Genomic DNA, 16,085 nt, shown 5'->3' with positions numbered 1-16,085 from the left:
GGCCAGACTTACCACCTACCGCCAGACGCTTGTGCAAGGTATCCGCAGGGCATGCCAGAAGCCCACTAATATGTCTAAAGTCTCAGAAGTAGAACAGAAACCAAATGAGAGTCCAGGAGACTTTTTAGAGAGGCTGCAAGAAGCCTATCGTATATGGACTCCTTTTGACCCTGAAGCCCCTGAAAACAGCAGAATGATTACTGCTACATTTGTGGCCCAGTGCGCTTCTGACATTCGTAAGAAAATTCAGAAATCCGAAGGATGGGAAGGGATGCTGATGAGCCAAATTATGGCCATTGCACGCCGAGTTTATCGGAATAGGGATGAGGCTGAGAAACAAGAGAAGAAGAAGTGGCAGAAGGAAAAGATGGTAATGCTAGCCACAGCAGTGAAGCAAGACTACCGCCCCTTAAATGGAGGAAGAGGGCGGGGAAGGAATCCACCACTGGGAAGGAATCAATGTGCGAATTGCAAGAAGGAGGGTCATTGGAAGCGGGAGTGTCCTGAACCCCTGAGGTTGGAAGAAGTACGCCCAGGCCCAGGCCCAGGCTCCGGCCCAAGAAACCAGGGACGGGGACGGGGAATGATCCGAGATGGAAGATATCAGAGACCTGGACAAGGACGGAGTAGGGACAATGTCATTGGACTGGCAGAGGAGGATTTTACCCAAGACTAGGAAAGACCGGACTCCATAAAGTTAGGCTTCCAGGAGCCCACGGTCACGATCCAATTAGGAAGCCATTTAATAGACTTTATGATTGATACTGGGGCTGAATACTCAGTACTCCCAGAACTATTGCAGAAAAAGGCATCCAAAAGTGTAGTCATTAAAAGTGCCACTGGTCAGTCAGCTAAGAGGTCTTTCCTCCAACCTTTGGAATGCCAGATTGGGGGACATCGTTTAACCCATCAGTTTTTGTATATACCTGAGTGTCCAATACCTCTCTTAGGTAGAGATATGCTGTCCAAATTGCAGGCCCAAATCACCTTCACTCCTCGAGGTCCAGAAATGAAACTGCCATCAAAGGCAGCAGGAATAATTTCCCTCTCAGTACCTAAGGAACAATCATGGCGCCTAATGTCAGCCCTGCAAGTCCAACCCACATTGGATACAGAGTTAAACAAGCTCCTCCGAACTCTACAGGTGCCACCAGGAGTATGGGCCGAAAATAGCCCACCAGGAATGGCCAAGAATATAGCTCCAATTGTAGTAACCTTAAAACCTATGGCTACCCCTGTATCTGTAAAGCAATATCCTTTACCCCGGCGAGCAGCAGAGGGCATCCAGAAACATTTGGACCGCCTATTAAAATATGGTCTGCTTAAGCCCTGCCAATCAGAATGGAACACACCCCTTTTGCCTGTTCGAAAACCTGGGACAGATGAATACAGGCCAGTGCAGGACTTGAGGCTCGTAAACCAGGCTATCGAGACCTTGCACCCAAATGTACCAAACCCATACACCCTGCTGAGTTTGATCCCACCAGAAGCAACATTTTTTTACTGTATTGGACTTGAAAGATGCATTCTTCTGTTGCCGGCTGGCACCACAGAGCCAACCTATATTTGCCTTCCAGTGGGAAGACCCTTTGACAGGAACAAAAGGCCAGCTAACCTGGACGAGATTGCCCCAGGGATTCAAAAATTCCCCAACTTTATTTGGCACTGCCTTGGCGAAGGATCTAACAAGTTACCCCTCAATACCTGGAGAAAAGGTGGTTCTGCAATATGTAGATGACCTTATACTAGCAGCAAAGGATTTTGATACCTGTAAAGAAGGTACAGAGGAACTGCTCCACTTGCTCTGGGAAGCTGGCTACCGAGTTTCCCAGAAAAAGGCACAGTTATGTTTAGAAAAGGTCAAATATTTGGGCTTTGACATCTCACACCAACAACGAGCATTGAGGCCAGAGAGGAAAGAAGCTATTTGCCTTATCAAGGAACCTACCACAAGGAAACAACTCAGAGGATTCCTGGGAACAGCAGGGTTTTGTAGACTATGGATACCTGATTTCAGCAGTCTGGCCAAACCCTTACATGAAAGCACTCGAGGTGCAGAAAAGGACCCATTCGTATGGGGACCTGAGCAGCAACAAGCCTTTTTAGTTATCAAACAACGACTTATGGAGGCCCCAGCCCTTGGACTGCCTAATTCGGAAAAACCCTTTCAGCTGTATGTACATGAACAGAATGGGATTGCAGCGGCAGTCCTGACCCAGAGATTAGGAAGTTGGAACCGTCCAGTAGCTTATTTGTCAAAACAATTGGACTCAGTAGCAAAAGGATGGCCTCCATGCCTAAGGGCAGTAGCGGCCACTGCAAGCCTTGTCAAAGAAGCTGATAAATTTACCTTCGGCCAGACGATGTATGTGAATGTACCTCATGCTGTTCTGACACTCATGGAATATAAGGGTAGTTATTGGCTAACGAACCCAAGGATGGCTAGGTACCAAGGCCTATTGTGTGAAAATCCCAGGATTCATCTACGAGTAGTGAATATGCTCAATCCAGCGACTTTGCTGCCCCTACCAGAGGTAGATGATGAAGAATCACATGATTGTCTCCAAATAATGGATGAAGTTTATTCCAGTAGACCCGATCTGAAAGATGAACCATTGAAAAATCCAGATGTTGTATATTATACTGATGGTAGCAGTTACCTGCATGAAGGTGCCAGACGAGCAGGATATGCTGTGGTCACCAATGAGGAAGTTGTGGAAGCTGAAGCTTTGCCTGCTGGCACCTCGGCACAAAAAGCTGAACTTATAGGTTTAACTAGAGCTCTGCAATTGGCAGCCGGATGTAAGGCAAACATCTATACTGATTCTAAATATGCCTTCTTAACCCTGCATGCACATGGTGCTCTATGGAAAGAAAGAGGTCTAATAGGAGCCCACGGGAAGGCCTTGAAATATGGACCTGAAGTAGAAATCCTGTTAGAAGCAGTATGGGCTCCAGAACAGATTGCTGTAATGCACTGCAAAGGTCATGGACGAGGAAGGGATCCAATAACCAGAGGAAATCATGCTGCTGACAAAGCAGCTCGAGAGGCAGCCCAAAAGCCTGTGGGAGGATTTATAGCAGCCCTCATACCAGAGGTAGTTCCAGAAGAAGTTAAACCTCACTATACCCCAGAAGAGAGGAAGTGGGCTGAACAGGAAGGAGCAGTTGTGAAGGACGGTTGGATGATCCTGCCAGACAATAGGATTTATGTACCTCATCATCTAGCAGGCACAATTGTAAGAAATTATCATGAATCTACTCACCTTGGCGGTACTGCAACCAGAGAGAGTCTCAGTCGGAAGTTGTATATTATTAATCTATCACAATTAGCAACTTGCATTTCACAGAAATGTGTTCTTTGTGCTAAAAACAATCCCAGGCAGGGACCGGTACAACCTCCTGGAATCCAACATGTGGGATATGTCCCCATGGAAAGCCTAATTGTGGACTTCACAGAGCTGGTCCCTTCTAAGGGATTCAAGTATCTCCTTGTGTTTGTAGATACTCTTACCGGATGGGTTGAAGCTTTTCCCACCCGAACTGAAAAGGCACGAGAGGTAACTAAGAGACTCCTCACTGAATTGATCCCGAGGTTTGGATTACCTAGATGCATTGGAAGTGACAATGGGCCAGCGTTCATTGATCAAGTAGTACAAGAAGTATGTCGAGTCCTACAAGTGAAATGGAGACTGCATGCAGCCTATAGGCCTCAGAGTTCAGGGAAAACTGAAAGAATGAATCGGACTCTGAAAACCCAATTGGCAAAATTAACCCAGGAAACGGGATTGGGATGGGTAGATGTGTTACCCATAACACTGTTTCGTGTTCGGTGTGCACCCACAAAAAGACTTAAGTTGTCACCTTTTGAGCTCCTGTATGGGAGACCGCCCTCCTTTGTTCAGGATATTTCAGCTGATCTTAAACAAATAGGAGACCATGTGACACAGGGACAAGTGCAATCTCTCTCCCGTGTTTTTGTTTCTCTTAACAGGTGGGCCCTCGAGCGTACGCCGTGCAGCATTGCCGAGCCGATTCATCAGTTCCAGGCTGGCGATAGCGTATGGGTGAAAGAGTGGAAACGTGATCCACTTGCACCTAAGTGGCGTGGACCTTACACCGTCTTGCTCTCTACTCCAACAGCGGTGAAGGTAGCTGAGGTGACCCCCTGGATTCATCACTCCCGTTTGAAGAAGTCCGAAGGCAGTTGGACGTGCAAAGGTGACCCCTCTAATCCTCTTAAACTGACTCTCTCCAAAAACCCCTGTATCTAGCCCTACCGGGAACGGGCTAGGTCACGGGCAACATTTGACGACCGGCCTGCTGCAGCCACAACCTGGAAGCTGGCTGACCTGCGCACGCCTGAAGCTTGAGGAGCATCTGAACCAGCGATTGTGAAAGGAAAGATTCTCTTATACAATTGATTGACTGCCCCACAATTGATTGACTGCCCCCCCCCTTGTGGAACAATTATCAGAGATATTACTCATTGGGGATCCTCGGGATATATGTTTTGGTCTTGGTGGTTCCCCATTTCTGTCACTGGGGGAATTATATTGGGACTAATATTTATTTGCTATCACAATAAGGTAATCTTTTGTGGGAGGAATGCATATGCTAGACATCAACATGATTCTATTAATCCTGATCCCTTGGGAAGGGGAAGGGTCCTTGAATCTGACCAAATTGACTAAATATGGATTCCGCCATGACCACAATATGTGGGTAGGTTTAGCTGAAATGGTAGCCAATGTTGCAAATAGGACCAATTGCCTTGTTTGCTCTCTCGGGCCAGATGATTCAGAGGGAGGTATGCCCTTATTACCGATACCATTAGATGCCATTGGTATGGTAAGCGAAATACCACACCAAACAGAAGTACAGAATTTCCCCGGATGGAACTCAACTAAACCATTACGAGTTATACCTGTACAAGGGGAATTCTGTGTACATAGATCATCAGATGCAGCTGATTCTACCATGATAGGCTCTTCTCATTGTCACTATACTTGGGATAATATTAAGAATACCTGGGCACACGATACTACCTATCGAACTCGGGATGCCTTGCCCTGTGCACCTCCTTTTATTCATGCATGGAAAGTGGTATGGAACATAACTGTGACAGAAAAAGGCAATCTAACATACTGCACTGTGAACTCTCTACCTCTTTTGCTATTTCGCCTTCTGTACTCCACGTACCAAAGACCTCAGACACGATGGTTGTGGTGGATATGTGGAGAATGGGCATACAAGAAACTCCCCTCCAAATGGAGTGGGACTTGTTTCCTGGGATGGGTATTGCCACCAATGTGGATTATGCCCACTAATTTGGCCAAGCGTACACGAAGAAACGCTGATATTTCTCATATAGCAGGAGGAAGTACCCAAAGTTGGAGCGGTACTGATGATTGGCCACCAGAGCGCATTATAGCCTATTATGATCCTGCCTCCTGGAATCCTGGTGAGCTCATACAAGGGGCACGGGATCCTATTTATAATCTAAACAGAATAATTCGATTGCAAGCAGTAGTGGAACTTGTAACCAATGCAACGGCCAAGAGTTTGAGACTTATTGCACAACAGTTGGATGAAAGTAGAGCCGCCATTTTGCAGCTGAAAATGGGAATGGATTATGTACTTGCCAAGCAGGGAGGCCTATGTGGAGTCTTGAACTTGACAGGGAATGCCTGTTGCTTTAACATTTCAGATAATGGTGAGGCAATCCGTGTGTTGGCCACAAAGATGGAGAATATAGCACATGTCCCAGTACAAACATGGGAAGGATGGGATATGGGATGGCTCACCAATTGGTTACCTAATGTCACAGGACTCAAAGGGATACTATTGTCTTGCTTGTTTTTCTTGACAGTAGTGGTAATGGTTTTATGTATGATGCCATGTATCATTTCATGTTTTAGAAGTACAATTAGCAAGATGGTTTCAAATGAAACTCTACCTCATATCATGGCCCTATACAGAGCTTTACCTCAGGAATATGATGAAGGTCAAGCTATCAAGGACACTTGGGATGAAGGTCCTTGAGCTTGAAAGGGGGGAATGAGGCATCAGGCATAAGCCTGCATTTTATTAATGTTTGATCAGGACTTGTATATTAAAGAGGGCTTAGATTTTCAAAAGTAGATTTTCAAATGTTTCATGCCAGGCAGAGAAAACCTTGGCCATTCTCCTAAGACAAGGGGCCCCCCCTTTGATTGATAGCAGAAAGCAATTCTCAAAGTCGTAAAAGCTGAAATTACAGACTGAGTAATGACACTGACCCTACATGTTACAGAAGATAACAAAGGCAGAGATAAATATAATTAGGAATGGGCAAATAGTAAAATGATACCATGGGCCTCTCTTAAACCTTGAGCTGTATTTTCTAAGGCCAGAGGCAAATGGGGAGAAGCATCTAGCTGACACAGAAAGAGAGGCTTTTTTTGGGAAGTCTTTTTAAAGCTGTATCTTTCTTAAACTGAGAGAGTTTGAGGAAGAGCTAATGGGAAAAGCAGCTTGCTGAAGGGGGGGAGGCTTCTTCTGAAACTGTTTTAAACTGAGTTCTTTTTTCTTTCTCTCTCTACTTTAAAAAGGCCTTATTCCTTTTAAGAGGCTATCTGTGTTGTGTATTAAATATATTGGCTTAAATGTAATTATGCAAAGGATTTAACAAATGCTAGAAGAGTTGTATTTATCCTGGAATTAAGTCAGCCAGCAGTTTAGCCCCCCTGCCAGACAGGAAGACGCCATCAAATGCTATCCTGATATATTAGCTGTCAGACATTTGTTTAGAAACCTTCAAATGAAGGATATCTTTCAATGTTGATGTGAAACTCAAGATCCTTGACATATGTTTAAGATAAAAATTTAAGATTAACCATTTGTTTTAGAAGGCAATAGGGCAGGGAGGGCAAGAGGTGAGCTGGTAATTAAGATTCCTTGTTGAGACACATGTAAGATATATTACTACTTATTTGTCATTTATAGATGTAACAATATATAGCTGTTTGTGTTCCATATAAGGACAGGAGGATGTGGGTGTATCTTTTAGGATTGGATATAGCAATCAGCCAATAGGAAATCCAACTAGGCTGATTGGACAGAGGCAGCCACAGGAGGAGCAAAGGGGGCTGGATTAAGGGGATATAAGGGCTGGCCATAATGGCAGGAGCCAGGCCAGAGCTTGGTAACCATATACCACTGTGCCTCTCATTTATTTGTCTGACAAATAAATAATTATTTTAATTTCTCTATTGCTGCGTTGAATATTTCATTCCAGCTAAGCGTTAACCACAAGCAGGGTGCTACATTTTCTCCCCCACAACAAACACTCTGTGAGGTGAGTGGGGCTGAGAGACTTCAGAGAAGTGTGACTAGCCCAAGGTCACCCAGCAGCTGCATGTGGAAGAGTGGGGAATCAAACCCCGTTCACCAGATTACGAGTCCACTGCTCTTAACCACTACACCACACTGGCTCTCAAAGGTTGTGAGATGCCTAGAGATCTATAAGGAAAGGCTGAAAGAGCTGAGTATGTTTAGTCTGGACACTAGATGGTTAAGAGGCAATATGAGAGCCACCTTCACATTTCTGAAGGACTGTCACGCAGATGATGGAGCAAAAGTCTCCTCTGTTGCACCAGACCTGAAATGACGGGTTCAAATTACAGGAAAGGAGATTCTGACTGAGGGTCAGGAAGCCAGTGTGGTGTAGTGGTTAGAGTATCGGACTAAGACGCTCTAACAGGGACTGCCCATTCTGCCTGGACACTGAGATCCAGCGCTAAGGGCCTTCTGGTGGTTCCCTCACCACAAGAAGCCAAGTTACAGGGAACCAGGCAGAGGGCCTTCTCGGTAGTGGCGCCTGCACTGTCTAACACCCTACCATCAGATGTCAAGCAACCATCCTACTTTTAAAAGGCATTTGAAGGCAGCCCTGTTTAGGGAAGTTTTTCATATTTAATGCTGTATTGTTTTAAATATTCAATTAGGAGCCGCCCAGAGTGGCTGGGGAAACTCAGCCAGATGGACAGGGTATTATTATTATTATTATTATTATTATTATTATTATTATTATTATTACCTGGGAGACCAGGGTTCAAATCCCACCTCAGCCATGAAATGCACTGGGTGACCTTGGGCCAGTCCCCTGCCTGTCACAGCTGAACCTCCCAGGGTTGTTGTGGGGGTTAAATGGGGAAGGGTAAGCCTTGCACATCACCTTTAGCCCCTTGGAGGAAAAGGTGGGATATCTAAGGGTTGGACCAGATGACCTTTGGTGTTCCCTTTCACCTCTGTAATCCCACGATAGCTATCTGTTTACCACAACCCTCCGAGGCTGCCCGGTGCACTGCTGTGACTAGCGGTGTGAAAAGTGGGTGGCAAGAGCGAGAGATTTCAGCACCCAATTGGTCCTCCTAGCAATAAAACAGGCTAGCACATTTGCAGTGTCTCGTATGGCTTCAAAATGGATGGGGACCCCTGTGTTGACATTTCTGCATTGGAGGGGGTTGGTCTAGATGACCCTCAGGGTCCCTTCCAACTCTACAATTCTGTAAGTCTATGAATTCGGTCTGAACAGAGGGACACCCAGCTCAGCTACCTGAAACCCTGGAGAGCTGCTGCCAGTCAGTGTAGACAATATTGAGTTAGATGAGAGAATGGCCTGCCTCAGTATAAAGCAGTTTCCCATATCTTCTTCTCCTTCTTTTGGCTTTTATGTTAATCATATGATCAATGCATACTGTGTTGCAGTCAAACACAAGGTAATAATAATAATATTAATAATAAAACTTAAATACAATGCATATGTATATGAGTAATAATTGTAACATAATTTGTTCCTCCACTCTTAAATACCTTGACTTTAACTCCCCTTCCACTCTTTCCCTGGTTTCCCATCTGATTTCTTTTCAAACTGTGTTTTCTTACTCGACTAAATTGTTTTCATTACCATACATTATCCCACTTTGTCACTCTACTGCTGAGTATTTTTTCAGTCTGTTACACTTATTTTCTTGCTAGAATATTTTTTCCATATATGTAATCTATGCATAATGTCCAGTCTTCTTTGAAATTTTTATCATCTTTATTTCTTAATCTATTTGTCATGCTGTCAATTTCTATATATTCTAATATTTTAAAGTGTCGTTCTTCTCTTGATGGTACTGCAACTGTTCCCCACTTTTGTGCTACTAGAGTTCGGGCTGCTGCAGTCACATACATCCATAATGTAGTGTGATTTTGGGGGATTTCTGTCGTTATTATTCCCAGAAGGAAAGCTTCTGGGTTTTTAGGAAACGTCCTTTTAAACATTTTCTTAAGTCCATTATAAACCATCTCCCAGAATGCTTTTATTATTCTGCAAGGCCACCATGAATCTGCCAATTGCTTCTTTATATTACCAACACAGGGCACTTTTAGATCTAAATATTTTAGCTGGTTTATTTGGAGTCAAGTGGTAAACAGCATTTCCGTGCGCTGCTCTGGTTGGCCAGAAGCGGCTTAGTCATGCTGGACACATGACCCAGAAGCTGTACGCCGGCTCCCTCGGCCAATAAAACGAGATGAGCACCGCAACCCCAGAATCATCCGCGACTGGACCTAATGGTCAGGGGTCCCTTTACCTTTACCACCTGTGGAACATTTTTTTAAAGTTCTCTTTTAACGTGTAACTAGCAGTGAATTTTAAATTTGTTTTCCACAAATGCTCCCACCGGTTTAAATCAATATTATGGCTCACATCTTGTGCCCATTTGATCATAGATGATTTTACAAATTCTTCTTTCACTTCCCAATCCTATACATTTTAGATAAAATTTTAGCTCTGGATCATAGTATTTTTTTTTTTCAAACTGTGATGGTTTTTCTGCAAATCCCAATTTCTTATCTACCTTAAATTTTGATTTGATGATATTTTAACCAATCCAATACATATTCTTTAATCTCTTCAATCTTTCTCATTTTTGGCTCTCCTTCTGAAAAGTCTAACAATTCATTATAGGCACCCCCAGTTATCACTCATATTATTACTTTTTCCTTGCTTCAGCTTCTATTGGGGATAACCACCTAGGTGTTTTGTTTTCTAATAAATATTTGTATTTTCCCCATATCTTAATTAAGTTTTTTCTAATGACGTGGTTGGCGAAGCTTCTACGTATTCCCGCTTTGCCATACCAAATACAAGTGTTCCAGGTGTGTTTGACATCATGAGCCTGCAAATCTAGCAGCTGTGTATTTTCTAGCAATATCCAGTCTTTTATCCAACACAGGCAGGCAGCTTCAAAATACAATTCCAAATCTGGGAGTGCAAAACATCCTCTGTCTTTCGTATCAGTGAGAACCTTCTGTTTTATCCTAGATTTCTTCCCTCTCCAGATAAACTTAGATAGATATTTTCACCAATCTTTTAGACACTGCACGTCATTAAGTATTAGGATTGTTCAGACAGTTTCCCATATCTTAAGGGAAGGGTTGTAGCTTATAAGAAAAGCATCAGCTTTGCATGCAAAAGGTCTCCAATTCAATCCCCGGCATCTTGAGGGAGGGCTGAGAGAGACTGCTGCCAGACAGTGTTGACCCTACAGAGTTAGATGGACCAACGGTCTGCCTTTGTCTTAGACAGCCTCCTGTGGTTCTCCACCCCACCCATTTCTCCTCTACACAATCTATTTTTACTACCATGCACATGGCAAAACAGAACACCTCTTCTGAGCATCTTTTGATCCCAGGCGCCACTCGCCAGGGCTTCACCCCAGAAAGTTGCATTCAAATGCTGGTCTCTGACCATCATTTCATGGCTGAGAGAGACAGTGGGCAAACGCCTGCCACCTCCTGCCAACAGCTGGGAGGCAGCTCCAGGTCTCCGCCTGGCAACTGAACTACCTTCTCCGCAGGAACTGGAGAAAAGAGTGGGAATCAAACAAAGGCTCAGCTGTGTAACGTGTGCATACGAGATTAACTTTCCCAAGGGTCGCAACCTTGAAGGACAAATCCTGCTGCCCGGTTTGGGAAAACAATAAAGCCAATGGATGAGGAGGAAGTGCAAAGTATTTGCAGCAAAGAACCAATGGGTTTCTGTTCGCACAGAGGCTCTGGATTCAAATCTCAGCTCTCCACTTGGCCTTAGGGACGCCAAACAGGACCATTGTGGCATGAAAGCGCTTTGAACATCTGAAACTCTCTATACAAATTGTTCATGGGGGACTAAACCTTTACTGTTCACAATGGCTAATGGAGCCTCTGCATTCAGGAGCTGCCTACCTGTGAGCTAGTTCCAGATGTTGTGCATACAAAGCAGGGGATGGAATGGCCCTCCCCTTCCTGGCCTGAATGTGGAGCTATTCCCAGGGGCACGTGGTTGGCCATGGGCAGGGACAGGTTGATGGGCAAGGCATACCAGAGGTGGGTAGTTGATCCGGGCAGAGGACCACCCTGTTGCCCCCTCCTTGCCACTCAGGCAAAGATTGACCATGCAGTGCCCAGTCAATGTGGTAAGGGATGCTCAAAAATTCCAGGTAGGAGACTGAAGCCCCTGAGCAAAGAAACTAGTGCTGAAATCAGACAGGGGCAGATTTAGGGGACTAGGACCAATTCAGCTGCACTGGGTGTGGAGTCTCAGGGGCGCTGCCTGGGATGCCACAACTATGATTTAGAATGGAGCATGAGAGGTGGATTGGGGCCACAGAAATTTGAGACCCCTAAGGTCCAACGCTGGATCAACCCCCAAAGAGGGATAGAAGTCTTCTCAGAACCCACTGGGCACGTCAAGCCCCGTCTGAAACAAAAACAATTAAAAGGTTTCTTCTCTCTCTTGCATCCCTCCCACAGGTGCTTGTCACTAAGCAACACTGGGCCAGTTATTCTTCCCCAGCTTAGCCTACCTCACAGGGTTGTTGTGAGGCTAAAATGGGAAGGGAGAAGAGAACCATACCTTGAGCTCTTTGGAGAAAAAACAATATATAGATAAAGGTAAAGAGACCCCTGACCATTAGGTCCAGTTGTGACCGACTCTGGGGTTGCGGTGCTCATCTCGCTTTATGGGCCAAGGGAGCCGGCGTACAGCTTCCGGGTCATGTGGCCACCATGACTAAGCCACTTCTGGCAAACCAGAGCAGCGCATGGAAACGCCGTTTACCTTCCCACTGGATTGGTACCTATTTATCTACTTGCACTTTGAGGTGCTTTTGAACTGCTAGGTTGGCAGGAACAGGGACCGAGCAACTGGAGCTCACCCCATTGCGGGGATTCAAACCGCTGACCTTCTGATCGGCAAGTCTTAGGCTCAGTGGTTTAACCCACAGAGCCACCCGCATCCCTAATATATAGATAGGTACCATTATTTGGGATTATCCCAGTGAAACTGGACCCCACTTTCAGGCATTAGTTCTACCATCATCAGCTCAGCCCTGGAAAGCCACCAGGGATGTTTCTGTTCTGATTGTACCAACAGGCTCTGATAACATATCACATATACACAGAACAGGGCATTCATTGATTAAAAAAAACTATTTACACCCAGTTGACTCCCAGCTTAATTCTATTTCCTAGTCTATGCAAACTCATGTTCCCAAGTGATTTGCAAGTGTCTAGCATCACTAGTCATCTCTATGCACAAGTCAGGCAGGGCTTCGGGTGGGGGAGAGATGCTCCAAAATTATTAGTTTGGGGAGCACTTACTCCTTTGAGCAGCAGCTAGTAACAAAAGGAGAGCCTTGTGATTCAGATTTTGTTCTCCTTCCTCCCCAACAATGTTCGGCATCTGATGTGCTTGACTGTGTTAGGCTGCAAGCCAATAAGAAGCTGTGTAACTCATCCATCTAGTCTGCTGCCCTTACTAAGCCTCCCAGCAATGCAATAACTTGGGTTTCATACTCATGCCTAATTTTTTTCTGAATGAAAAGACGTTGCCCCATCTGAGAGTACTAAAACAACTGCCCATACACTCTTCTGAGTTTTGATTGCACCTTGCCACCACAACCGTCTCATCCAGACTGAACGTTGCCTTTCTGCCCATCCTAGTTACATATTGCAAGACAACTTTGTGAAAAGAAATGCATACTTTGAAGTAATAGCCTCACTATTTGAGCTACCCAGGGAGCCACTAGTCTCTTCCCTCGAGTTTTGACCCAGGCAAACAAGGACCCAGTTTCTTTCCAGTCAAGACAGAAGACCCAAGCGTAGCATCTTGAGGAACTAACAGATGCAATGACAACGGCGGCATTTGCAAACGGTAAACAGAAAAATGCAACATGATTCAAATGATGAATGGGTTGTGCATCTGCGCAGACAACACTATGGTTCGGTGAGAAAAGATGCCCCCGTCTCCCATTCAGCCAGCCTCTCCTCCGAAGCCTGAATGAGGACAAGGTGACATTCCCCCCCCCCCAAGGCCTGCTCTTGAAAGCATCGCAAGAGCAGGAAACAGCTCCCAGGGACCTGGGAGATTTCATCAACTCCCCCACCTCCGCCCCCAAGAACAAAATGCATAGAAGTCATTTAAGGCATGTTTTGAGAAATTGAACATAACTTATCTAAGCAATCCATCCATCCCTCCTCCCTTAAGCTGCCCATCCATCTCCCAGGCTGTCATCTCCTTCTCCACCCACCTGCCACCACTGTGCTCCATCCTGTTCCTTCAAGGTATCCATCACTCGTCGTCGTCCCCCCCAACACCTCCCCACTGCCCCCCTTCCACCCTCTTGCACCAGCCATCGCTCCCAAAAAACACCTACCCCTCCCAAGCATTGATACCCACTGCAAAGCATCCATCGTCTCAACACCTCCTTCCTTCCTTCCTTCCTTCCTTCCTTCCTTCCTCTCTCCCCACATTTTACTTTCCATGCCACGGCAACTACTTTCCCCTTTCAGCACTTTCTCCCCCTCTAGGAAGAAGTAACAACAAGCCACGGTGCCTATTCCATTTCTCCTTACAAACAGGTGTATTATCTCACTTTCTCTCTCACGCACACAAAGAACGATCTTAGTCATTTTATACACTCCAGAGACCCACCCTTGGCGTTCCTCAGCTGCCTCTTCGCCTCCCCAGCCTTTCAAAACAGAGGATCACAGCAACCTCCACGCATACGGTCTCTGGAGTTCTCTCCCCCCCCCCCCGCCGCCGCCTCCGCCAGCCACCACGCTACACAACCATTTTGTGGATACACACACAAGTGTGATGTTGAGTTCCTCGCTCCCTGCCGATGAGGAGATTTAATCACCAGCAGCACGGAAGCTCTTCAGGGGACGTGAGCCCCCAGAAGCATGGAGGCAGAGTTTGAAGGGAATCAGAAAAGGGGTGTCACAATGCGGGGGGAGAGAGAGGAATGGGGGGAAATCATCTTCGCTCCCCAAAAAGGAGACTGGGACCCAATATAGCGAAGTGGGCATTCTGGCCAAGGAGGAAGGGCAAGGACCAATGAATAGGGGAAGTCGCCCACTGAAACCGACCAGAGGCATAGAAGGAGAGCGCGGCCCCTTATTCCTGGGGGGCACGGGAGCCCAAGAAGCTGAAGGGCACCCCGAGATGGGTCGGGAGGAACTAAGTTTAGGAAACTGAGGACCAACTGCCATCCTTATCTGGGCGCATGGGGCGGGGAGGAGGGGAGCGGCGGTAGAGTCCTGGATTGCAGAGGGCGCCCCGAAAAAGATGGGGCTACCCCCCCCCAAAGCCCGGGTCCCTAGGAGTCCTGGAAGATGAGAGCTCGTCGGCGCCTTCCGGGCTTCCCCTAAGAAAGGACGGCACGGTTTAGACCTCTCAGAGGGAAAAGGGGTCCTGTGGCATCCTTCCTTAAAGGGAGAGGGGGGGAAGCATCCCGGATCGGGGAGGGGGGAGTCTCTCTCTTGAATAGATAGGACCCAGGAGTCCGAGGGTAAGAGGGCTCGGGGAGCGAAAGGAGCCAAGCCACCCCCACCCCAACCACCCTCTTGTTACCCCTGGAGGTGCAAGATGGAAGCGCAGCAGGCTCTGCCCGGTTGGCTCCGCTTGCGGCGGGTCCAGAGAGAAGCGATTGCCGCGGCTCTCTCTCTGGCCAGGGGGGAAGCCGAGCTCGGCGGGCGCCGGGCTGCAGCTGAACCGGAGGCGGGGCGCTTCTAGCAGCAGCAGCAGTGCAGGCTTCTCCTACCTGAGTGGCTCTCCCGGGCTGGGATCTGCAGGCTGGCCGGCTCAGGTTTTGCTTCCCCCGACACACGCACTCGCTGCAGCCGGGGAGATGAGGCGGCTTGTTGCAGCTGCTGGGGCTCGCAGAAGCGTCGCGCTGCGATCCGGCGGCGGCGGCGAAACCGCGTCCAAGGAGCACCGGGAGAGAACGAGCCCAAGGGCGCCCCCTGGTGGCGAGCGGAGGAAGCGCAAGGTGCCAGAAAAATCCCGGGTGCAGGGCGTTCGAACGTGGCGGGGAGAGAGAGGGGTTAGGATGCAAGTGTTTATGTGTGTGTGGTTAGAAATATGGTGCCAGATTTCTAAAATAAAATTAGGCACCCAAAGCAAAACAGCACGTTCGAATTATTACATCATGTGTTCGGTTGCCGGACGAAACGCGTAATGATGTCAAACTGAGATCAGTAAAAGGGGGGGGGGGCCGAATAATAACAGGATGGAAGCAGGGCAAACCAGTGCAGGCTTGCCTGGTAGGGCATATGGGGCACCGCCCCACCCCACGCCAGTCTGCTGTTAGCTGGCTCCCACCTGCCAGCCTTTTCACTTCTAGCCAGTCCTGAGGGTGGCCCGGGCTGTCAGTTCCTCCTCCTCCTCACTCCCTGGTTGGGTACATGTCACCGGCTTAAAACTCAGCGAGGTTGTGTGTTTTTCTCAACTTGGATGGAGGGTGGCACAGCCAGGGGCAAAGCCCATCGAAATGCAGTAGTTTATCTTTTTAAAAACCGCTAGGACAGAGACAGGATACATAGGGATTGTGGCAACCATCATATGCACACACCGGATCCCGAACCAGCGTTGGGAGCGCACTGGGCGCAGAGGAAAGCAGAGTTTGCACACAGCTGCGGTGTTGCCCCTTGCAGAGCTCAGCAAGGAGGCGATCGGCTGCAAAGCAAGAACTAGTTGCCTCTGCCTGCCATTGGCTCTGTCTCTTGCC

General features: G+C 47.1%; 1 protein-coding gene across 4 annotated transcripts in view; it reads right to left on the bottom strand.

Annotated features, from left to right (window-relative positions):
- GRIK4 (glutamate ionotropic receptor kainate type subunit 4) overlaps window positions 1–15,274 on the bottom strand; it is a 498,627-nt gene extending 483,353 nt beyond the window's left edge. For 3 of the 4 annotated variants that reach the window (XM_081172490.1, XM_081172492.1, XM_081172493.1), the window contains exon 1: window positions 15,120–15,274. The gene's annotated coding sequence lies outside the window, so the exon portion shown is untranslated. Of the gene's footprint in view, window positions 1–14,008; window positions 14,091–15,119 lie in introns of those variants that run through there. The other variant, XM_081172491.1, reaches the window with a different exon arrangement.
- Between the last annotated feature and the right edge of the window lie 811 nt (window positions 15,275–16,085).

Source organism: Podarcis bocagei, assembly GCF_964188305.1.
Source record: "Podarcis bocagei genome assembly, chromosome: 15".
In the NCBI taxonomy this organism is placed as follows: domain Eukaryota; kingdom Metazoa; phylum Chordata; class Lepidosauria; order Squamata; family Lacertidae; genus Podarcis; species Podarcis bocagei.
This window is presented reverse-complemented; position numbering and strand designations above follow the sequence as displayed.